Source organism: Glycine soja, chromosome 4 (assembly GCF_004193775.1).
Source record: "Glycine soja cultivar W05 chromosome 4, ASM419377v2, whole genome shotgun sequence".
NCBI lineage: Eukaryota > Viridiplantae > Streptophyta > Magnoliopsida > Fabales > Fabaceae > Glycine > Glycine soja.
The window spans coordinates 12630008-12656866 of record NC_041005.1 but is presented as its reverse complement, the minus strand read 5'-3'; the positions used below and the strand labels follow the sequence as shown (position 1 = coordinate 12656866).

The window sequence follows — 26859 nt, the reverse complement described above, 5'->3', positions numbered from 1 at the left end:
GCTCTTATTTCTAAATCAGAAAAGAGTCATTAAATGAGAAATGGACCTCACCCAAATTTATAATTTCCAATAATTTTTTGTCAAACATAAAGAGAGTGTCGTTATTCCTTTTTTTGTTTCCCCCTATTGATCTTCTCTTTAAACCAAAGCAATACAAAGCTTCAATAATGTGTGCCTAACTAGCAAAAAGTGGTTAAAAAACATATTTGCCTACAAAGTTGGAAAAGTGCTTTGAGGATGTCCACCATAAATGAGTAACCAAGCAACTCTCACATAAAAGCACATCACCACACCTTTTGCATTGCCAATCATATGCAATATTAAATTTGTCCACCAGTTCATTCATTAAACTACACCAAGACAAAAGATAAAAAAAGAACATCTATTAATAGCACAAGCATTCAAGGTTACACTTCTGAACTGAAATAATGTTCATATTTCTTTTCTTGAAAATATATTTCAACATCTTGGGAGACATGGAGATAATATGACTATTGAAGGGCTAGTCAATTCAAACTAACCGGTCAACATTTTTTATATAGCAAAAAGTGAAGAAAGTGTTTAAGATCATTAGACAAGATTAAAAGGGAGGATTTATGGAAAATTGGGCTTCATGATTCTACAACACAATATCAAGCATAATGTCATACTAGAATCCATTTACATACAGGAACTGAAGACCCTATTCAAATGACTTAAGCTTCCTCCCTTAGTAAGCACCTTTAATAGAAGTGTTGAAAAAAAGTCCCTCCTAAAGATTAAGTTTTAACGACAAAAAACTTTCAAGAAGTAAATCATAAGTTTTTTGAACTTAGCTACTCATGGTTGCTTTGAGATGTTCCTTAAAAGACAAGACTTAATTCAAAAGCATGAAGAAAGTTGTAAAGTATTGGCCTACAACAAGAGCACTCCAGACATAGATTCTATTAATTTAAAAGAAGCGCTAGCAGAAGGAGAGTTAATAAGAACCTAAAAAGAAAGTTGTGTTTTCTTGATCAAAATGTAGATATTTGAAGCTATGTATGATTAGAGGCATGAGTTTGGGGGTATCTTTATACAATAGATAGATATTAGAAGCTACACATGACTCAAAGATCATCACAAGATGCGTTGCAAAATAGTTGGATGAAGATAGAAGAGTCTACACTATCCAAAAACACACACTAAAGGTTACAAGTCAGAATGCATGCATAAATGTCCTGAAGCATTTTTGGAAGCTAAAAGTTCTCTAGAAGTCTCTCAAAGACATCATCAAGTATTGACCAAAATAAGCAACCAAAAGACTAAATGTTGAAGCATAAGCACTAAAATAATCAAGTGTATCCAGAAGACATGTTGTAGGACAATCTTTAGAAGAATTTCTATGACAAATCTCAAGAATTCATGAGAAACCACTAAGACCAAAAATAAGCACCAACATATACTTTTCAAGTTTAAAATGTGCATGCAGTTGACAGTGGAAGAAAAGATCATGGACAAAGAAGTAACTTTCAGAGAGTTACAAGCTATAGAAGACATTGAAGAGAAGACAAACATTAACTACCAACCATGTGAACTTGGACAACTTATACAACATTTGGATTTTAAAATTCTACCTCCAACATCCAAAAATGACTAGCTCCAAGGCTTATATAAGGAAGTAAATTCGAACCAGCAAAGTGCAAGAAAGAAATGTCGAACCAAGAAGGAAAGATCAAAGTAGAATCAATTCAAGAATATCCCTTATAAGAAATCTCAACCAAAACTCTCTAGGCTAAAGCAAAAGCTAATTCAAAAGAGTTTGTAAACACTTTCAAATATGCTTTGGCTTGGAAGGGGTAGCAAGGGATAAATCAGTGTTTGGGATGAAGAAACATGGTCATGTGTCATTTCAAATCTTCACTAGGATACTTTTGCAGTTTGGATTTTGGGACCAAACCTCTGATAAACACGCTCCTTCTTCTTTCTTTCCTAATTTTTGCCTAGGCTGCCCTTTCGGGTTTTCAACCTATCGGGTGAAAACTTCTGATCTGCCCCTAGGTTTGCTTGAGGCTCATGCATAGTGCCTCTCATTTCCCCAGTGTAGGGCTCTGAGGTATCTATGGATGTCTTTTGTAATGACCTTGTAGCAAGGAAAAATGAAAGAAACTGTGCAGGTTCTCGAAAATGCATTTTCAAGGACGAGAAATATTTAGAAGATTTTCAATTGACAAATTAAGTCGAATGACTCTTGTTCTTGAGAACTCACTTTTCTCTCAAAAGACAACTTTTAAGAATGATAAAATGAGGTCACATGAATGTCTGTGTTTCTTATTTTTTATTTGAAACACAGTCAATCAAACATTTTTCTTTTTCTTTTTTTTTTGGTGATTAACTTTACTCGTCGTTTACAACACCCCCACCAAATGTGTAAAACGAGTAATTTTTGATTGAACAGACTTGGAGATCAACTTAGGAACATAAGTCACTTGAGCAAATAAGCCAACGACGTACATTCACATTCCAGTGAATGTTAAATAAATATGCAAAAATGTAATTGTGAGAGAATGAGAGGCAAGGACATCAAATTTATCCATATTATTAGCATTGTGACTGTTGTTTAGAGTAATGACATAAACTTGAAAATCCTAATGAGTCATTAGAGACATCTAACAACAACCTTCAAATTGCCCCAAGTATCATGTGCAGTATCACTCGACAACATCAGAATTCAAAAGCAATTATCCTCCTCGAATATTAGCCAGTGTGCATCAATTAGACTTTGCACCTTATGTTTCAGGGTCATACAATGCTCAATGGAATGCCTCAGAACTCCTCCATGATAAGCACATGTTGCATTCGAGTTGTATCCTCGAGAAATTGGAGGTTGAAGAATCTTTGTTGGGATTATGGCTACCATTTCATTATTGAGTAGGTATGGGAGTAAGTTAGCATATGACACCGAAATTGGGGTGAATTCTACAGGCTTATTTTTTGGAAAATTCCTTCCCTGGTTGGTGTTTTGGTTCATATTAAGGGTGGTGTTTGGCCTCAAATGTGCAGCAGGCGGGTTTTGTGGCCAATTTAGGGGCGGCCCTTATGGATGATTGGGTGTTCTTGGCTAGTAGAATGGTGGGTAATAAGAAGGACTAATGTTGGCTGAGTATTGATATTGTTGAGCTAGTGGAAATTTGGCCCTATAGGAACGACAGTCACAACATGGGTTTCTCACTCCTTATTCTCTCCGTTTGCCCCAGGCTTCCTATTCATTGAAGCAACATAATCAAACTTGCCTATTCTCAGACCCACTTCAATCCTCTCGTCAGCAAACACTAAATCTGCAAAGCTTGAAATGATGTAGCCCACCATCTTCTGATAGTAGAACACCGGTAACGTGTCTACTATCATTGTTATCATCTTCCTCTCCATCATTAGGGGCGCTACTTGAGCTTCCAGATCCCTCCACTTTTGGGCGTATTCTTTGAAAGATTCATGTTCCTTCTTACACATGTTATGTAGTTGCATTCTATCCGGAGCCATATCAAAATTGTACTGATACTGCCTAATAAACGCAATCATTAGGTCCTTCCAGGAATGAACCCAGAAAGGTTCCAGATTAGTATATCAGGTGACGGCTGCCCCAGTAAGACTTTCTTGGAAGAAATGCATCAACAACTTTTCATCTTTCGCGTATTCCCCCATTTTCTTGCAGTACATCCTCAGGTGATTCTTGGGGCAAGTAGTCCCCTTATACTTCGGAGGAATGACCACGTCAGGCACTAGGCACAACTCTGCCATATTAGCAAAGGCATAATTTTCGCCTCCTTCAATGACCTTCAGTCTTTCCTCTATATGATCAAATTTCTCCCTTTCCACCATAGCAGAAGGCCCTCCTCCCATTGCAAAATGTAAGGGTTGGGGTTGTGGGCGATATTGAGGCCTCCCAAAGTGTTTGGCAGGGGTACGCCACAAAATGTCTGCCCCTCAGTGGCATATCCGAGGTGAGACTCGAAGTCGACTAGAGTGTGGTCTCAGGGTACTTCATGTGTCTTTCCCATGGGTTGAGGGACCTGTACATGACCAGATTGGGGTTGTTGGCTCTCAATGGGTATGAGAGCGGAGTTATCAACATTCTCATCGGGAGCCTGTGCAACATTGGGTGGTGTATAGTTGGTGTTGGACATGTGGCCTCAGAAATCTTAAGAAGGGGTGAATTAATTTCCCACTAACAAACTTTTAACCCCCTTCTAAAAGAGATAGGTTCAGAATGCAGAAGAAGCAACAATCAATTTAATAATGTTCTTTAAACATGAAAGACAAAATTGATTACAACAAAATAAATGAGATAAGGGAAGAGAGAATGCAAACACAATTTTTATACTGGTTCGGCAAAGCCCGTGCCTACATCCAGTACTCAAGCAACCCACTTGAGATTTCCACTCCCTTTGTAAAAATCTGTTTACAAAGTTTGAACCACATAGGGACAACCCATCCCTTGTGTTCAGGAATCCTTACAACTTAAGAGACCCTCAGTCCCTTAATCAATCCCTTAATCGATTACCACATTCTGTAATCAATTACCATGTTTCTGAAAATGCAAAACAAAGAGGGTTTTGAACGAATTAATCGATTATCATATTTTATAATCAATTGAATCAGTTTTAGTTGTTAAAATTATAAATGCCCTCACTTATTGTTTCTAATTAGTGACTCATGATACAATCTTATCTTTTAGAAAACACATTCTAAGAGTCATCTAAGGGAATTACTTTGCATTTTTTTAAGTGATTCAAGTTGATCAAGATTCATTCATTTTTCATCATGAGTTGATAATCAAAGGAAGAGCTTGAAGATGTTGTGATCTGCACATCAAGGTGTATTCAATCAAATTTTGATTTCTTTATAGATTCTGGTATAGGTTAGGGTTATCAAGGGTTTGTGTGAGTTAATAGGGTTTCAACTCCTAATCCTTCTCTTATTGCAAAAACATTATATGTCATCAATTATAGTCACTACGATTAGATATTTTTTCTTAACAATTAATATCACGCTATGATATGATACATTTTCGCAACAACTAAAGTTGTTACAATAAAGTCTTTTGTTACCAAGATTAATTATTGTTATATTTTCTTAATAATAAAAAGTTGATGCCATTAACAATCATTTGTTAACTATCTATATCATTGCAAAATTTAATAAAAAAATATTTTTATTTTAATGATATTTATATATTATTTAAACACAAATGAAAATATTGTTGTTGAAAATAAAATATCATAAATTATTATAATGAGTAAAATTCTAAGTTGTAGTTTTCACAATTAAAAACTAACACGTATATAATTGACAAATAAAGATGGAATGGAACCAAAATAGAAAAGGAGACTTTAAATAATTAAATGTGTGAGGATTCAAAATAAAAACAATAAATACACTAAAAGAAACTAAGTGGTTTCGTATTTTCAATACAATAAAGAAATAATTCTATACAAGCAAATTCTATTGTACTCTAAGCTTTTCCATTTTTAGGATCAAGTTGAACACAAGAAAACACATTCAGAGTCTTCTTTATGTTTCGTATTATTAGTTCAGGTACCTTGTTTTAAAGGCATTTTCTAATAAATAAAATAATAGAAAATATATCAATACAATCAGTGCCCCTTGCCTCACCAGTAATAAAAACATAAAACCTCGGCTACCCATTATTACCTATCCCTCAATAAATTATACCAAGAACCTTTAAGATATGATATTATTTTAAACCAAAAACACCACAAGTGTGGAACATAAAACCAAAAGTCCACATGGAATACATCAAGAAAGCCCATAAGAAGCACAATCATTCAATCCAATTCTAGAAAATGAAAAAATTAAAAAAAAAATAGAAATAGAGCATGCCCTGCCAAAAAGAAAACAACTTTGAGAGAAAAAAATGTTAAATACATTGTAGTCAGTCAATTAGTGAGGTCTTTAAGACTCTTTACATTACTACATAAAAGGGCTTTAGAACCGATGTTGAAACTATCATCATTGAAAGTAGACATTTTTTTCAACATAAAATTGATATTGAAAATCATTATTTACATCGGTTCTGGCTAAAATCGATGTAGAAATGTGACAAAAAGTGTGTATTCTAAAGTATTTTCTACATTGGTTCTAAAAAACAAATGTTAAAAGTGCTATATAGCATCAATTTTTGGCAAAACTGATATTAGCAACAACAACAATAATAATAATAGAATGAAACTAAATACAGAGAAATCAAACTACCATCAATAACAAATTGATCCTCTCGATTTGAGACTATGAAAATCAGTAAAAAAAAACATTAGAAACTGCTTGGGACACCCATCATTTTTGTTGGTACACCCAACAGTTTTCCAAAATATCAAAAATGTCCTTATGAGTATTTTCGTTATAAATAACATATTGTTTTTTCATTTCTATAACGCTTTTTTTTTTTTTGTAAAATCGCACTCCCATAGTGTAACTTGCTTCTGTTTGTGTTCTTTTGTGAGCGTTTATTGTCGTCGGGAGTGTACGTGCGTTGTTTACGGATATACGGTGAAGTTCAGTGATTTTTCGTCGCCGGAGAAGAAGATGTGCATATTTTAAATATATATATATATATATATATAATTTATTTAGATTTTTTTTTATACATTTAATTTATTTACAAAATTTGATATTTAACTAAATGTTGTATTTAGATGTTTATTACAGTAATTAATAGTTAAACAAGTTTGGTATTTAATTGAATGATGTATTTAGATGTTTATTACAATGATTGAAGATTAAAAAAAATATGGTATTTAATTGAATGATGTATTTAGATGTTTATTAGAACAATTGATAATTAAACAAAGTTGGTATTTAATTGAATGATGTATTTAGATATTTATCATAGTGATTGAAAATTAAACAAATTTGGTATTTAATTGAATGATGTATTTAGATGTTTATATATGTAAACAAATACATTATTAGATCAAAATTAACTGTAATAAGGTTAAGAAATACATTAGTAAATTTATTAAATTTTTATTAAATCTATGATTTTTATTTACAATTTATATATGTAAACAAATTAATTATTAGATAAAAATTATTTGTCACAAAATTTATTATGTAAATTTACATGTGCATTAAATATACATTTAAAATTTTAGTGTTACATATAATGACATTAATTATTTTAACATAATTGGTCTATTAGTTCAATTGATTAAAATGTTATGCTAATAATATGAAAGTCACATGTTCATCTATATCAAGGAGTCTCATCTTGTATGGTAAGAAGGTAATTCCACAACTCAAACCTATGACAACTCCAACCATTGCATTTTTTTAATAAAAAGGAAAAAGGACAAATTAGATTCTAGATTCACAATGCAAAAAAATAAAAAATAAAAAATGCACTTGATCGAACACGCTACAATACAGCAGCTCCAGTCTTCACAAAGAGAACTTTCTTTTTCAAAGGCTTATGTGTCTTTGTATCAATTTGCTGTAAAAGTTCAACAATCTCACATTCCTCAACCGCAGAGTGCATGTGCAAAATAGCCTTTTACCCAACAGTAAAAATAGCCTATAGATTATATATAAAGATTTTAATGTCCTAGATTAATTAATTAATATAAAAACTAAAAAGCTAACATCCAAATGTCGAAGATGAGGGAGAAAAAAATGCATACATTGTCTAACAATTCAAGGATCACCAACTGAGTAACAAACTCAGTGAGTGTTGGTATTGGATTAGCTGCAAAAGGGAAACCCCATAGAGCACATATGTATAATGTTAGCATAGCAGTCATATTGCTATCCACCATCTATTGCCAACCCCTTGGCACCGCTTTCCGGAATTAATTGCTATGATTAAGAAAAATGGTAAATGCTAATCAGTGTGCTTTTGAGACATTGATTAAAAAACTAAAAGAGAAAAGTTTTTATTAAGATGTGTAAAATTCTATACCTCATGATTTTTTTTGGATTTTCCTATGTTCTCCTTTTAACTCCTTAACCAATGTCTTAAAAACATTAGTTAACAACACCCTTAAAAATTATCTTCTTCCAAAATTTACTAGTTATGTCTAGCAAAATTTTAAATGAATAGAGGGGAAAAAATCCTTACCAACACTAGACATGACAAACCCAAATTATATCTATTCTTCTTCGATAATTTAATCCGTAAATTTTCACCTAACTCTAACACATTTAACACGATCCTCATCAATAAATATGGCAACATCTTTTACTTTATCTTGCAAGTTCATAGGCAATTTTCACCCATTTCGTGTTAAACAAGCTTACAACAACCTAAAGAATAAATAAATAAACTACCTTATTTGGCATGCGCAACAAGGAATCTCCCACACTAACAGTACCAGATTTAACCTTTCCCATAACAACAGCCCCCGTGTCTTTGACTCTGTAAATAATTGGTATCCTGAAAAATTTAGCAAAGATGTTGAAATAAAACAACAAGGACCTCGAAAGTGGGAACAAGATGGTCAGAAAGACAATACCTGAAAGGACCGCTAGGTCATGGTGGAACTTCAATAGCATCAAGGACCTCAAAAAAGCAAGCCCCATTCCATCATGGACAAACACTATCCACTCTTGTTTTCATGTTTGTACTCTTTTGACCAGATATCGATAAAAACAAGACATCTATCTGTTAAATAAATAATTAGTAAATAATTTCATTTACACAATTAAGTGATCAACTAAACTGGTCAAGATATATACATAAAATAAATTCTTGCTAAGAAATGCTTTCGAAACACAGGGCTTTCCATGTCCATTTTCACAAGCTTTTCAAATCCTACGCCATAGAGATAACATGTGGAGCAGAAAGAGAATAACCTTCACACAACCTAAAGGCCATTGAATCTCAATTCTTACTTTTGTAAATCAAAAAACAAGTTGTTCATTTTGTACACTAGGTTCAACATCATCCCCCATCCTTATGGAACTTAATATATAGGATCTCAAACCTGCTCAACGTTTTGTGCAAATAAACTACTAATCATATTCAACTTGTCCCAAACTTTAGCAGTTTTAAGCAAGACAAAACATTTCCCACTCAAGAAGACAACAAGCTTAAAGAGTGAAAATGACAAACAGTCCCTCCAAATTACATTTTTTAGTATATGATATAATGCATGTTCTCCATGTAAAAGCTAAATAGCCTGCTCATTATAAATCACACATTCACACCAACATCCAACGATTAAAAAACAGATGAATTAAAAAACAGGAAACATAAATCCCAACATTTTCTCAAACAAATAAAAGGCAGATACTTTTCTTTACATTATACCTAGACTACTTTAGAAATGGAACCATCTTTGACTCAATTTCATCATACCTAGTGGTACATCAGCAACAAGAAATCTCATTAAAATGGCATATAAGCATAGAAGGAGTGTGTGTGTAGCAAGAAAGTGAGAGAACCTTTCTTTTGACCACTACACAATATCCTCATCCATTTTATTGACAACAACAAAAAGCTTAGCCACACCTAGCGTTTTCGCAAGCTGGACATGTTCATGAGTTTGTCCACGTCTCTCATATCCAGTTTTAAATTCTCCCTTATGAGCAGAAATAACCTGATTGATGGGGCATAATAGACAAAGATAGGTATATCATCAAATGCCTGTGAAGAAGCATATATGTTGTGTCCAAGAAACAAATTCATGACATAAATCAACTAACCAACACTCAAATATCAGCTCCAGATGCACTGAAATACCTGAAACACACTAGAAGGGGGGCTGAATAGTGTAATGAATAAAAACTTAATCTTTCGAAAACTTTTAAAAGTTTTTCTCAAACAATTATCAATGGACAATGGGCTTTGTCCAAGGGGCTTGAAATTACTTTGTGCTTAGAAAACCAGTTCACAAAACTTGGATACAACATTGTACTAATTTATAGAAATGGACTAGTTATATAGAAGCAATAAAGAAAATACAAAGGTTTTATGCTGGTTCACCCCAACTCTTGGGCTAAGTCTAGTTCTCCTTCAAACCTTGAAGGGTTTCACTAATCAATTCTTTGATTACAACCAAGTATTCTCTATGTCACTTCTGGCTACAGTGAGTACTCTCTAGGCCACTCCTGGCACTATACTTAGTCTCCCCCTAAGATTAAGACTCAGGTATTCTTTGTCATTAAGTCACAAACAATATATGTTTGATAGAAAATGTGTTCTTAATCACTCAAAGAGTGTTTACTCAATAATCTCAAATACAATGAAACTTGCTAACTTAGCAAAGCTAAGATTCACTCGATTTGTTCAAGTTTCATTTGTCCAATAAACTGATAGTGTTACAACACTTATTTGTTTATTTGTCGCAACCTGGGTCACGATAGGACGACGATAAAAAGATAGAGAGGTTTTTTTTTTTTAAAAAAAGAAAACTGGAGAGTCGTCACCAATATTTATTTAAGGAAAACGTAAGGAAAACCAAAAGAGATAAGGAATGGTCTACAATTTGAGAAAAAGAGTTTAGAAGTTGTTTACGTACGGGGAAGGTGTTAGCACCCCACGCGTCCATCATGAAGACCACACCCTTTAATCGAGTATGCCAAAAATAAAAGTGACATTTTATTTAGTTATCTTTCCTTGAGAACATGAGTTGTATTTGTTATATATTTTTATTTAGAAAAAGAAAACAAGTTTTTTTTTTAATTTTTTGAAAAGAAAGGATTTTATCTACCCTTGCTCTTACGTATCCCCAAGTGCAACAAGAAAATCAGACTTACGTACTTCTTTGGGAAGAAAACAGCTTGCGTGTTGGGTTGATTCTATCCTTTTGAAAGATTTGTTTTAATTGCATGAAAAAGAGTTGTTAAGGCATTGGACCTTGAAAAGACGTTGAACTTTAAGAAAACAACAGAGAGAATCACTTAAGGCATTGGACCTTGAAACGATCTCGAGTAATGTATAATTTTTGTTAAGAAAAAGGAGAATTGAGTGATCATTTACTTGAGTATTTTTACCATTTTAGAAAAGAATTTAATTTTGTGGTAAATTTTGTGAAGTCAAGCAAATCAGAGACTCAAAAATTTACTCACACGTTAATGAAACACCACCAAGCAAGTCGGAGACCTAGCATGGAGTGCACGAAATGAAAGTGCAAATACTAATTCGGAATTGCAAAAATAAATAAAATAATTGACATGGCCCTATGCAATTAATTAAATGGGCAAGGAGTGCACAAATAAATCAAATGGGAATGAAAAGGGATAGAATAGAAGCGGGGATTATACTTAGTAATTAAGGGTATGTGGTTGAAACGTGGGAGAAGATAAAATAAATAAGTAACGGAAAATATTACGACTCATTATTAATTAAACTAACTAATTAAGCAATGATAATAATAAGACAATCAACCTGAAGAATAAAACAAATAATAGAGACAAACAATAACTAAAATAAAGAGCTAACTATTAGTATACTTATTTAATATTATTATTATTATTATTATTATTATTATTATATTACTTTTGGGGGGTCAAAGTCAAAGGGTTGAATTTGACATAGTAAACACTGATGGAGTGTTGACATCGCGGGCCTGGTTATCAGCCTAGGTGACAGGGATGCATACATGGATAAAGGGGGAGTAGCTAGCAATATTTATTTAACTTCTGACTTAACAAAAATCTATTGGGCCCAAAATGCAAAGGGGTGTATGTGTAAATGAGGGAGTTGTAACTAGTAGTATTTATTTTATTTCAGACTTATCGAAAATAAGCTAGGCCTAAAATAAAAAAGGGTATGTGTGTAAAGGAGGGGGTGTAACTAGTAGTATTACTTTTATTTTCTTTTTTACAAACTAGGTCCACCTGCCCATTTCTTTTTATATTGATTGGGCTATGGTTGTGACCGGATCAGGGCGACTCGACCCAACCTGCAAGCAAGGAAATGGTTGGAAAACCCTAGGTGCAACGGCAGCACCCTAACGACACTGAAGGTGTGCACCACCATGGAGAGTGGTCTGGGCATTGATGCCATCGGGCGCAAGGCACGATGGCACGAGACGACCACCAGGCCAACGGCGATGCGACGCGGAGCCACGACACTGGAGGTCGCAAATGATTGCAAAAACCCCAGTCAAACAGCAAGAGACGTGAGAAAGAACCAACTCGCATGACCTTGAGCCACCATGACAAGGCTAGAGGTCACGGCAGTGGTACGAGGGAGACTCACCGCCACGGCGGGGTCACGGGAAAGGCAACGCATATGCCTTGTCAGAGCTAGTAAAAAAAACAAAACACCACAAATGAGGAAGATGATGATGAAATGCTTGAATAAACTAACAACAAAATGAAATGATAAGCAACAAACAACAAAAATAACCTATACGGATCTCACCAGGGGCCAAGGTGCTCACGGATGAGATGAAATGAATAAGAAAGAATTAAGAAAATGAAAGAGAAAATAGGAAAGAGGAGCAAAGGAGAGGGAAGGAATAAAGGGATACCTGAGAGAGCTCTCTTCCTTCTTTGGCCACGAAGCCAAATGGCACTACTAGATTGGTCACTTTTTGCACCCCGGTATCCGTGCTTCTCTTCTGTGAAAAAACATAGACTCCCCCTCCCCCCTCTCCATTTTTACTACTCCTCTTTCTATCCTTTTTTACCTAAGAGAGTCCATTAGGTCCTTTTGGGATATTTTTTTTCTTTTTTTTACTATCATTATTTTTTTCATATATATTTATTTTTATTATTATTAGGATTATTTTTTTATATTTTTTTATTTTGCACTTGGACGGAATTAGGGTCTGACGGTCTCAGATTATTTTCTTATGATTGAACTAACTTAACACAAACATCTTCAAGCTTTATATAGACTTCAGAGCTTCGATCGTTGAGAGATCTCAGCTAGCCGTTGTCTAATAGCTTTGGTGCTTGACACGAGGTCATTACTATGCAAAGAGAGAGTAGGGACCACAAACACTTTCTGCAACATATCTTCAGAGAAGTACAATCTATCAGTGTCACCCAATGCTCAGAGCTGACTTTTATTGTATGGACCGAAAGAAATGTTAACAATATAAGATAAAAGGAATTAAGAATTTCAAGACAAGACAATTTAAATATTTCCTTTTGTGCGCTATGGCACGAGTTTCTTACTAAGCATATGGATGTTACTTTCTGATGATTGTTTTTAGTACTTAAGAATCAAGTAATGGTTTCATTGTTTTTGTACTGTGAGTCAAGTGCTAAAGCAACACTTGTTTTCTCATTATTGGATGTTGAAGCAGTATAAAGTTTAATATATGAACATGTAGCTTAAGAACGAAAGTTTAATATATAAAATTTATACTTTGTTAACCTCAAAACCTTAGGAATTTAATTGTTTGGTACTGTCCAATGTGACTTTGACGCAACCAAACTTAACAATCTCCCCCTTTGTGATGATGACAAGCAATATAAATTTTAATATCAAAAGGATAAGATAAGGAAATTAAGATCAGAGTATCAGAGAAGTTTAGGATGTACTATTGCACACCACTTACTCTTGGTTTGTGTCTCTGAAGAATATATCTTTGACACTCAACAAAATTTTTAATTATCAGAGTATAAAGAGATTTTCAAAAACATAATCAGAGCAGGTATTGCAGAATTAGAGCAATTATGTTATCAAAATGATTAAGCAGATTATATGAAGATAAATGAGACTCTCCTTGAGTTCATTATCTTATGCATGTAGCATAGAATATGTATTAATCAAAACATACACGGTATATGTGTAGGAAATTAAAAAACATGAAAGCGCACATATGTGACCACCAGAACACTTGTTTTATTAAACTTGAAAAATAGTACAAATGCTTTATAAATCAAAATTCATATTCTACTTTCTCTCCCTTTTTCACTATAAAAAAACATGAGTTTGAAGAGAAAAAGGAAAATAACTTGGGACATCATTGTCAACCCTCAGTGGACGGAGGTGGAGGGTTTGATCGTGGTGATTTCATTGGTGAAGGCGAAGGTGCAGGCATAGGATTTTTAGTGGTTGCAAGTAAAGGAATAGTAGTTGGAGGAGGTTGAGGTGGTTGGATGGTTTGAGGCAGTCATTGTTGCATTAACAAGTTCATGTTAAATAGCACCGAGTCGTTGAAAGACTTGAGGGATGACTCCAAAGTATTCTTTATCAGCAAATTGGTTTCCATGCATTCAGCAAGGAAACTTTTCTCGATAGTTTCTTCCTTGTTGGCCTCTTGAAGGCATAATAGCTCTTAAAGGCGCTCTTCAAACACACCAATTAGAGAAACTGTGGTCAAGGGGGTTATTTCTCGTGGAGTATTGGAAGCGATGATTGTTGTAAGTGCATCTTTAGGAATAGGTTGGGAAGTGACTTCAGGGATGGGATGTGTGACCTTATAGTAAGTTTACTGGAAAACATGTAAGTGAGAACAAAGCATGCTGAAAAGTCTTATGTTGCTTTGTGGGCACAATCATTGATCTTGAAAATAGTCGAAGCAAATTGTCGAGGTCTCGAAAAAGGGCTACCTACAGAGGGGGTTATGATCGGTGGAAGTTTCTGACAACAAGGATGTTGAGTGAAGCATTATCATGTGAAGTTTTGTAATGTGTGAGCCGCCGAGAAGTCAACAATCAAGAGCGTTACAAATGGTATCTAAGTAGACCTTTCTCCTAGTACGGTGTGGTTTGAGGATGAACTAGGCGGAAGTTGGTGGGCTTGTAACACCCTAATCAAATCACACCCAAATAAGAGGGATCCAAGCCTATGAGGTATGAGGCTGTACAGTTAAGGATGACTTAAAGGAATTAATCGGTACTACCTATACTAATAAGATGCATATACTTTTTGGTAATCCATCACTCAAGAATTTCACAATTAAGCATGTGTTGGTTTAGCGTATTTATAAGATGGGTGACCTTCTAGGAAGCTTTCCGAAAAGCATGTGAATGAAGGCAAAGCACATTGAAAAGTCTCGTGTTAGTTTATGAGGACAATCATTGCGTTGAGTCCAAAACCCTTGGTGTTTTAATTATGACAAACCTTCTGAACACAAATCATAAGCATTCTAAGTTTATGCCTACTGATGAGTTTGCTTAAGTGTATTTAGAAGAAATTTTTTGTAAAGAAAGACAATTAAAGCAAACTCAAGGTTTTCATAAGTCACTCAAAATGAATACTCAAAGTGTCATTGGCTATGTACTACAATGAAGAACTCATCATGCTCACTGAATGAAGAGAAAAACTTCTAGCCATGAGAAGTAATCAGCAACTAAAAGACAAGAAAAATGTTACAGACATGAAGATCTGCATAATAAACATGACATGAAGAACAATATTGTTGCAACACACTCATAATAGAATTTCATCAATAGAATGAGTTCATTTTAGACATTGTATGTATAGTTCTAGAAATGCAATTGAGTAGTTATTGGTGGTTGTGGAAAGCTTAGAAGTCTCTTTAACTTTCATGAACAAGTTGTGGTCTGATACAACCTGGATCATGGACAAAATTGAGCCTAAAGTTGTAGACTCTGGTTTGCTTGGAAAGCTTGATATGTGTGCAGTAATTTGAAAACTACTTGAGCTATAGAAGTCCATTTTAGATGATCTCAATGGATGTGGAAATATAAGAGAAAGATATACATCTTTCATGAATAATTCATGGGCTAATAAGGCTTAGATCTTGGAAGAAATTGATTATGAAGATAGAAATGTCATTCTGTCCTCAGAATATAACACAACTGCAATGATTTGAAGATTGCTTATGTTGTAGCAGTCCAAATGACATGAAACCAATGCTTGAATGTCAAGGATGGAATTCTCTTTAGATTTTATGAAGACATCAAAATATATTTTGTCCATTGAAAGGGTCAAAGAAATAAAAAAAATAGTAGCAAGCATAACATGCTACATCAAGCTCACACCAGAATGTTTGGAATACAAGTATGTCATGTCATCTCATCCACGTATTCCTATAAGAAGAACATTTAGTGTCTTGTCATCTACATCAGAGAACTATCTCAAAGCACAACATCAAATGCAAGAAAGCTATGCAAGCCAACATATATGAAAATGAAAGATATACAAAGAGCAAAACATAGCAAGTGTTTTGAGGAGTTCAGAACAAGCTCAGAATGGATGTCCTAACTATGCTTTCAAGTGAGAAGTTTTAGAATATTTGAAAGTGATGAATTTAGTGCTTCCCTCCCTCTATAAATCTTAATTTTACCATGTTGCAAAGACATCAAGAAGGCCTTACTCAAAAGAACTATCAAAGGCTACATTGAGTAGACAACATCAGAATGAAGCTGTTTCAAAGTCAACATCTGAATGGTGTACTTGAGGACTCTAAGAATGAGAACATCTAAATGATACTCTGATGACAGTCTAGGATCAAGACAAGATAGAGTCTGAGATGACTACATCAAAATGATGTATTGAAGTCAAGATCATGCAGTATCTACATATCAAAATGAAACTGCATCACAATCTACATTAGAATGATGAAGAACTTGACTTTGAAAACTAAACTTCAGAATAAGGCTTAGAATGCACCTAAAAGACAACATCAATTCTTCCATATGTTGCCACACATATAGAGGGCACATTAGAAGATTGGGGTTGAAAGCATATCAATTTTCATATGTTGCCACACACATTAAGGACACATTAGAAAGTAAATGCTAACTATATTAGAAGATGCACAAGTGGAAAGTTGAGAATGCCTTAAGAAGATTTAGTGTGCAACATTAGAATGAAGACTATAGAGAATTTGTGAAGTCTTCATCAAGGATAGAACACTAAGACAACACAACAATAACCTTCACATGTTACCTATGTTAAAGTATGTTACTTCAAAATAACTTGTATTGTGGTAATGTGTTTGGATATGTGGAGTTGAGCTATCTACATTGTCATATCATGTTATCTTCATCAGAGGAACCTAAGGGTGTTCACGGGTCCAGGTCAATCCATGACCTAACCCGACCCAATTATATTGGGTTGGGTTTTAAAAGTGTTTAGGTCAAACCCAACTTGACCTAATGTAAACCCGATTATGTTCGAGTTGGGCAACGGGTTATGAATTGTTAGCCTATGACCCAACCTGATCTGGTCATATATAATAATTAAATTAATATTATTAATAAGAAATAAGAAATATCTTAAATAGAAAGTTAGAAACTACTGAAACTAGGGTTTTTGGTTCTTGATCTTGACTCTCTCTCTCTCTCTCTCTCTCTCTCTCTCTCATTCTTCAATCTTCCCCACTAACATTGGCGCCTATCACCGATTTACCTTTCACACCAGCCACCACCCCCCACTGTCTTCTTCAATCTTCCCTTCATGTCACTCTGACCAATCATCCATGGTCCACACTCCCCATTGCCGCCTCTCTCTCACTGACTCGCCTCTTAGCTCTCACACCGGCCACATGCCCCCATTGTCTTCTTCAATCTTCCATTCGTCTCACTCTCACACGAAAGCAAAAGCTAGAAAGTCCAATTATCGCTAAAGCAATGCTCACACTCTCGTCAATTGCTGCAACACAACGGTCCAAATTGGGCCCAGAAAAGAGGGGAAATTTTACAGTTGGTTGTAAAACTTGACCCAACCCACTCAGGTTGCACCCATGGTGAGCCAAGTTAGCCCACCTAACTTACCTAAAAAAATAACCCATTAGTATTTTGTAATATTTTTTAAGACTTTAAAGTGTTTTGTTCATTTAACTAGAACTAGAATAAAACTCACCTAAAATATGTTTTTAGTATTTTGTAACATTGTTCAACATTATTTTATTTAGTGTTTTGTTCTAGACTATTTTTAAAATTTTTGTTATTATAGTTCTAGACTTCTAGTTTGTGAAAATAAGTCTTGTTGTGGTGTGTGGATAGTGAAAAATATAATTTAACGAATACTTTTAAAATTTATCCAAATTTATTTTTCTAAAAGAAATGATTTTCTTTTTGTTGAATTTTCTTTTTTTAAAAAATATTTTTTATTTTATTTTAGGTGGGTTGATGGGCAAACCCGTTTAACCCACAACCCATGTAACACCCCGATGAATCACACCAAAAACAAAGGGATCTGAAAGTTATGTAGGTATAAGATTGTATGATTGAAAATGATTTAAAGGAATTAATTATGGGAAGGGTAACCTTCTAGGAAGTTTCCCTGTGAGTTGAAAAGTCTTGTGTTAGTCGCATTGAATGAAGTGTCATCGTGTAAGTGTCGTAACGTGAAAGCAGCCAAAAAGTTGACAATCAGAAGCATTACAGTCCATGATGGGTCGAGCCAGATCACTTTTTCTGGAAGTGGGCTGAATTGGACTGACCCGTTTAAAGGATGGGTCGAGGTGGGCCCAACCCACCAAACCGGACCAGCCCGTTTAGACAACTTTATAACTAATATTAGCCTATATATTGTTAATATATACTAAGCGTTGTTATGTAACTAAATTGTGTATGAATTAAAATCGTTAATTTCTCATAATTCTTTTCTTATCGTGGTTATCTTTTTAATTTAAATTCATAATTATTATTTTTTCATGCTCAGGTTCATGGATGATAAAATTGTATTTTTCTGTCTAACTTGGCTTTCATATTTCTCTAGTAATTTCAATTTTATAGTTTATGTTTTGTTTCAAAATTGTGCATATAAAATATATTTAATATTTATGAAGTGGTAAAATATGTTCCGACTTTCCAATTTTCATTTAAATAATTGATTGAACTCTTCAAACTCTTGTCCATACAAGTTAAACTTCCAAGTTTGTCATGAATCCTTTTTTTTGCGGTTTGTTGGATTTTATTAAAAATGACTTTTTCCTTTGTCTTATTAAGGACACTAAAATGGATTTCGATCATCTTCAATTTTTTCCTCCAACCCTCTCCAGCCGTGATAGTGGTTGTTGGATTATCTAACGTTTCAGTTATGGGAGTTGCTACGTACACCCAGCAATATTGCTGGGGCACCCAGCAAACAGTGAATGGGCAATATTGCCCTTCTACGAAGCCTGTTCCGGAAGACCCTTCTTCCGAAAGAATTTCTGAAAGATGTCACTCTGGAAAACATTCGGAAGAACCTTCTTCCAGAAGAAGAAGGTGGGCTTCCGGAAGAACTTCGGAATATGTTCCGGAAGGATGTGTTCCGAAATTTTTCCGGAAAAAGGGTCTTCCGGAATATCACTTTCTTCTTCCGGAAGAAGGTTCTTCCGGAAGCTATTTTGTTAGCTTTTTATTTTTCAAATTATTTAATTTTAATAACAAAATTAAGTTATAAAATAAATAATATTATTGTACATAAATTATTAGTGAACATAATTATCAGTAATATTTGTAATTCCTTTTTTACACGCATGTAAATGTAAATAATAATTTGTGTGACACTTTAGTATAATTTAAATCATAAAAATTAATTATTTCGTATATTTTATATAAAATATAAAATATTTATTATGATAACATTTAATTTGTATTACAAAACTTAATATATAATAAAAAATAATTATAATTTTATAACAACGTGAAGTAAAAATAAATTTCATTTTATAATAATAACTAAAAATAAAATAATATTTAATGCATATGTAATGACGATTTTGCCTCTGTCTTGTTTTCTTTAAATTTACCGCGCTGCCTTTTTGTTCTACACCCTTCCATTTCACCTTCATTCCTGTCTTCTTACTATTGCTATCCTTTTCCGTAAAGCTTTGAAGATTTGGTGGTCCCGTGAAGTAGTTGTTCCGTATTTGAAGATTTGGTGGTCCCGTGAAGCAGCTGTTCCGTATTTGAAGTTGTGTTAGTCATTGTTGTTCCTATTTCGTCGGAGGTACGCATTTATTGGTTTTTTTTTGCGTTTTCTGGATAGTTGTTTAGAGAAGATGAACAGTAAAAAGCTATTCCGGAAGAACTTTTAACTACAGGAGGAAGTAGTTCCGGAATGAGAATGTTGAATTTCTGGAAGAAGTACTTCTTCCGGAATGTTAGTTTCTTAACAAATTTTTTTAATTTTGTTTTAAAATTTATATATATATATATATATATATATATATATATATATATATATATATGAATATTATCATTTATAATATCTATATTTTCAATTGTGGATAATTGGTTTAATTAGGTATAATGATTTTGGTATAATATTAAATGATTTAGGTAACATAATTGTATTTTGTTGTAGTAGAAAATTGTTTTATTAGTTGTTTATTATAGTGTTAAGTTTAGTTTAAGTAAATAATGTAGTTATAAATTTAGAATGTATTTGTATTAGTTGTTAATATGTTTGTTATTTAATATCTAGTCAATTTGTGGATGTGGTTATATGATAATTTGAATATACTTCTGTATGATGCATATGTCCTGTTAATATGTTTGTTAGTTAATATGTAGTAAATTTTTGGATGTGGTTATATGATAATTTGTATGTACTTGTGTATGAAGCATATGTCCTTAAAATGGACGAAGATCAATGGACGTATGACTATGCGATGTCACAAGAAGTTGATATGGATTATGATTATGATAATGAAGAAGAATGTGGTGTGATTGAACCACATGTCGATTGTTCAAATGCTTTTAATACGTCTCAAGTAATCATGTTGATTAGTTTGAGTCATTTGGTTGAATTGATGTTTTGTATAAAAATTAATATATTGGGGTTGCGTCGTAGGTATTTGGTACTCGAGATGATGTTTTACAGTGGGCTCGAACAATTGCCCATGAAAATGGATTTGCTGCAGTGATTATGAGGTCTGACACAAATACCAGTAGCAAAGAAAAAAGTTCATTTGTCTTAATTGGGTGTGAAAGGAGTGGTACGTACAAGTGTAGGAATAAAGAATCCGTTAGAAAAGACACTGGGAGTAGGAAATGTGGTTGTCCCTTCAAGCTTCGTGGGAAACCAGTGCATGGAGGGGAAGGTTGGATGGTGAAGTTGATCTGTGGGATTCACAATCATGAATTGGCCAAGTTCTTAGTTGGACATCCATACGTGGGCGATTGACTAAGGATGAAAAGAAAATTATTGCTGATATGACAAAGTCGATGGTGAAACCAAAAAACATCTTGCTAACGTTGAAGGAACACAATGCCAACAGTTGCACCACGATAAAGCAAATTTACAATGCAAGAAGTGCATATCGTTCTTCAATAAGAAGAGTTGATACCGAAATGCAACATCTGATGAAACTTCTCGAACGTGATCAATACATTCATTGGCATAGATTGAAGGATGAAGTTGTGGTGTGTGATCTGTTTTGGTGTCACCCAGATGCAGTAAAGTTATGCAATGCATGTCATCTGGTGTTTTTTATAGACAGTACCTACAAAACAAACAGGTACAGACTCCCACTACTTGACTTTATTGGGGTGACACCAACGACGATGACATTCTCTGCTGGGTTTGCATATCTGGAGGTTGAGCGTGTTAATAATATTGTATGGGCTTTGGAACGATTTCGAGGCCTATTTTTAAGAAACGATCAACTCCCTGTTGTTATTGTCACTGACAGAGACCTAGCACTTATGAATGCAGTGAAAACTATATTCCCAGAGTGTACAAATTTGTTGTGCAGGTTTCATATCGATAAGAATGTGAAGGCAAAGTGAAAATCTTTAATCAGTGAAAAAAATGTCTGGGACTATGTAATGGATAACTAGAGTACTTTGGTTGATTGTCCATCCGAACAACAGTTCGCTGAGTCACTTCAGAAGTTTCAAGTTGCTTGTTCGCCTTGGCCGATGTTCATTGACTATGTTAACGACACATGGATTATCCCCCACAAGGAAAAATTTATTACAGCATGGACGAATAAGGTCATGCACCTAGGCAACACAACAACAAACATGTATTAAGAACTGATTTTATTTGTTAGTAACGATTATTAATAAATGGTATTTAATTGTTGTATATTTTTCATGTTTGTTGTGTATTTTAAATGTAGGGTTGAATAAGCTCATTGGGCTCTAAAAAGACTATTACAAAATAGCCTTGGAGACCTATGTAGTGTTTGGGATGCCATGAACAACATGATCACGCTGCAACACATTGAAATTAAAGCATCCTTTGAAACCAGTACGCATGTGGTTGGGCATGTATTTAAAAAAACCTTATACAAGAGGCTTCTTGGAATGGTTTCAAGGGACGATTTAAATCATATTACTTCTGAGGTTGACCGTCTACGTTATCTCGACAACAATCTCTCTTCTTGTGGTTGTGTGATGAAAAGCACACACGGTCTTTCTTGTGCATGTGAGCTTTCTAGGTATACTGCTGGCAACATCCCAGTGGAGTCAGTCCATATTTTCTGGAGGAGACTTTGCTTTTCAGACCAAGGGTTATGTGAGGCGGAAGTCAGCATCAAGGAAGAGATTGAGACCATATCTAAAAGGTTTGACGAACTTGATGTGTCTGGCAAAGTAAATATGAAGAGTAAATCTGAAGAGTAAACTTCGAGAAATTGCATACCCTGATGACAACTCTATGTGCCCTCCTCCGTCAAAGGTCAACACTAAAGGTGCATCGAAGAAACCGATGAAAAGAAGTCAAAGATCCACAAAGCGTGATTCGTCTTACTGGGAGTATGTTGATGCTTTTCATTCTGTTCAAAGCAGCAACTCTCCAGTCAAACGTAGTGCATCATGCTCTGAACCGCCTCAGCCAACAAGGATCATCCCGATGTTGGATCAATTTGCGCCATTCATTCAAGGTTTCATTCGTGACGTTGTGGATGTGAAAGCGGACGGTAACTGTGGATATCGGTCCATTGCCGCTTTATTAGGTATGGGGGAAGATTTGTGGTCGTTAGTGCGTAATGAATTGATTAAAGAACTTGGCAGGTGGTCGCATGAGTACATGAACCTCTTCGGTGGCACAGAGAGATTTGAACAATTAAAGTTGTCCCTACTTGTTGATGGGTTTTCGAAGGTATGTTTTTAGGTTAATTTTTTAAATAACAAACTTTAAATTACTTACATGTGTATGTTTGGTTGATTCAGGTTAGTGTGGACAAGTGGATGGATATAACGGAGATGGGATATGTGATTGCATCACGGTATAACGTAATCCTTGTATCATTGTCCCGACAACAAAGCATGACATTTTTTCCTCTTAGAAGTCAACCACCACCTGATTCTTTTGCACACCGCATCATGATATGTGTCAGTCACGTGTTTGGAAATCATTTTGTTCAGGTACATTGAATATAGTTAGTATAACAATTATGCAATGACTTCGTTGGTTCATTTGAGTCGGTCACCGCATGATATAATCTTTGTTCATGTACAACAGGTTTATTTGAAAGACTATTGTCCCTTACCGCCTCGAGCGTTGTTGTGGTCAAGCAATTGTTATTCTCAGGCAAAGCAGTGGACAACTCCATATATTAGTAGAATGCAGCAATACACAAGCTTGATGTCATTCAAATGACACTATGTCGACCTAAATGAAGACTAAAAATGCATTGTTTATGTAATTGTATTCATTATGCGATATAATTTGTTGTAAGCTATTAATAACCAATTAATATTATTAAGTACTCATTTCGTTAAGCAAAAAAATTGTTGGTCCAACAAAAATCATTTACGCGTGTAGCATACATCATTGTCATAATTGACAACACATAATGACATGCATGCATATTAAAGTTTGAGCGCAACAACACATTGACTGACTTGACTACACATTCTGAAGGAAACATAAACACGAAACATGTTCACGCGTGTCTATTTTTTTGTAAACAAAGTGAAGCAATCTGTCGGTCACAACCATCAATATATATAGCAGACACGGCTAATAAATCACACATTATCTTGCTTTCACATAGTCTCCCAATTGATACACAAAGTATGACATTTTTAGGAGAAACTAGCAGTCAGACGATTGTCAACTCAAGGTTGACTTTCATTTTTCCAAATGGATCGATTATTCACAATGATACTGGGGTTTACTTCCAAACTTCTACTCCGGTGCCCATTCGAGTACCAAACAGCTGTGATTTTGCAAGCTTAAAAATCAAAATACACAATACCCTTCAGCTATCCGACAAACAATTTTTGGATGAAATTTAGCTACACCCATATAGGTAACCAAATTCGCTTTCAGTGTATGAAATTGATAAATGATGATGATGTCAACACAATGTTAATGTGTAATGATCAATTTTCTTGTGTTGGTCCGATTGAGTTATTATGCACCGTTGGAAGAACACCAGATGGAATAATAAACTTACTTCAACGCATTATGCCCCATACTCATGACGTGATCCTGTATTACAACGGGAAATGGAACATGCCACCGCAGAACAAATTTGTTGGATGCGCGTTCACAGGAAAAAATCCTAAGAAATTTCAAATTCCTTCAACATGTACCATCGATGAACTGAAGGATTTAATAAAGCAAGTTGCACCTAAAATGATTCTCCCTCTTGGAATTCACGAATCACAAACGGTAAGACGATTGTTTTTCCGCCAACCAGGTCGCTTTGAGTATTCATATACGCTTATAAAATATGAAATTAATGAGATGAAGACCAACGAAGAACTGCTGAAGGTGTTAGTACAATCTAACTACTGGAAAAAATATGGACCAATAGAAATTTTAGCTGTCTTTACTAAATATGTTGTGAAATTCGAAGACGAGGTCACTGCCACATCGCTAAACAATTGAATGCAATGTTTATTTTTTTGCTTTTTCGTTGATGTAACCTTTATCTGTTTACAGCATGTTTAAATCCCATAATAAAGTTCATTGTGTTATTTCAATGGTCCAAAGATAATTTATTTTAATTGTTTGACCTTCAAACCTTACGCATACTGAGAAGGGTCCGATTTCTATTTTTTTGGATTTTATGCCTCTTTTTTTAGGTGTCATTTGATGGAACCAGGGAATGGAAATAATTTTTTTGGGTTCTTTGACGTCCAAACATGACAAATAGCGCCCCTCCAATGTCTTAAGCCACTCGCACACCCACGAAAAAAACCCCAAAACATGGGTACTTAAATATAAAAAAGGGTCCGATTTCTATTTTTTTGGATTTTCTGCCTCTTTTTTTAGGTGTTATTTGATGGAACCAGGGAACGGCAATAATTTTTTTGGGTTCTTTGATGTCCAAAAATGACAAATAGTGCCCCTCCAATGTCTTACGCCACTCGCACACCCACGAAAAAAAACCCCAAACATGGGTACTTAAACATAAAAAGGGTCTGATTTCTATTTTTTTGAATTTTCTACCTCTTTTTTGAGGTGTTATTTGATGGAACCAGGGAACGGCAATAATTTTTTTGGGTTCTTTGATGTCCAAACATGACAAATAGCGCCCCTCCAATGTCTTACGCTACTTGCACATCCACGGAAAAAACCCCAAACATGGGTACTTCAACATCAAAAAAAGGATCCGATTCCTATTTTTTTGGATTTTCTGCCTCTTTTCTAAATAAATTTATTTTTAATGTAATTCTTACGATCAAAACTAATGATTTTAGCTTCATTTAAAAAAAATTAAAACAGTCCAAAACTTCGCTTAAGGACCACGATCAGAATCAGAATCGATACGTCAGTTAATATCATAAAATAATAAACTGTGCAAAATAAGTCAACTATATTAAACTAAAAAGTGTAACAAATACAAAAAATCATGTCAACTACAAAACAAAAAATAAATACGATAATCAATGCTCTGTGCGCCGTCTCTGTCTAGCCCTGACACTTCCATCAGCACTGGCTCCCCCTCTGGCGATCGTCAGGCAATCCTGCATAATATCATATAACTCTGTGCCTACAGTGACCATCCTAAGGTTGAGCACACGCTCCAACCTCTGTGCAATCGCCTCATAGCCGTCGTAATCATCCTGTGATAGTCATTAAAAACATTTATTATAAAATTAAAATAAATAACAACTCATCAAACATTAAACGCGCAAAAAATCTTACCACTGCATGTGGAGGGGGGTCAAATGCCACTGGAACCTAGGGGCTGGGCGGCTGCATGTACTCCTCAGGGTCTGCGGCAGGTGCATCTCTGGGCTGGTCACCTGCCTGGGTCGGTATCATGAATGGGTGAGATATCCAGAAAAACCACTCCATGTAATCCGCAGATACCTGCCCAGGCACTAGACAAAGCTCATCCACAGCAAGTACGTGGTCCACGAAATGCATCCACCTGTCATCTATATCATCATGTGACAATCGAGCACTAACAAGCGGCAGAGGGATGCTCTAAATGTAACCAAACTGTTGTAGCACCCTCTCCGGTCAAGCTGTGACCACCATAGGACCCCATCTTAGCTGACCCTGGAATGATGAAATCAGCTCAAAGGCCCTATCCCCCCGATGCTCAGTGTAAGGCAACCAGGACACATCTGTGACGGTCAAAGCATCACAACGTGCCCTGTATGGTGCTCCTGTGATTCCCTTCATATGCACCTTCGACGTCAGCACCGGGAAGCACGTGGGGACGTCTCCTGGTATGCATCATTTGTGATGCACTGATGCACACTAGAAAGTGCTCATAGATCCAGCACTACAAAAAAAATGAGGTTAACATAACATAAAAACATGTTTAAATCATAATCGAACGTAACATATTTAAAAACACAAAATTTACCTGTAATAGAGTCAGGTACCCCGCAATCTGTCATGTGGTGGTCCTAGAAGCCTCATCTAACTGGTCATACATATGAACCAGCGTGGCAACTCCCCAAGCATAACCAGCACTCTAACCTAGGTCTCGAAAAGCGTCTAGGTGCACCACATGAACATATGTTGCACTCTTATTAGCAAAAGGAGTGCAACCGACCAGGTGCAGCAGATAAGCACGAGCTGTTACAATCCACCGCCGGGCTTGACATCTCATCTCATAAATGTCTCGAACCCATCCCAGCTGTACGTATGCCCCA

General features: G+C 35.0%; 1 pseudogene; it reads right to left on the bottom strand.

Moving 5' to 3' along the window:
* Positions 1 to 3186: 3186 nt before the first annotated feature.
* Positions 3187 to 26243, bottom strand: LOC114410569 (annotated as a pseudogene).
* Positions 26244 to 26859: the final 616 nt, after the last annotated feature.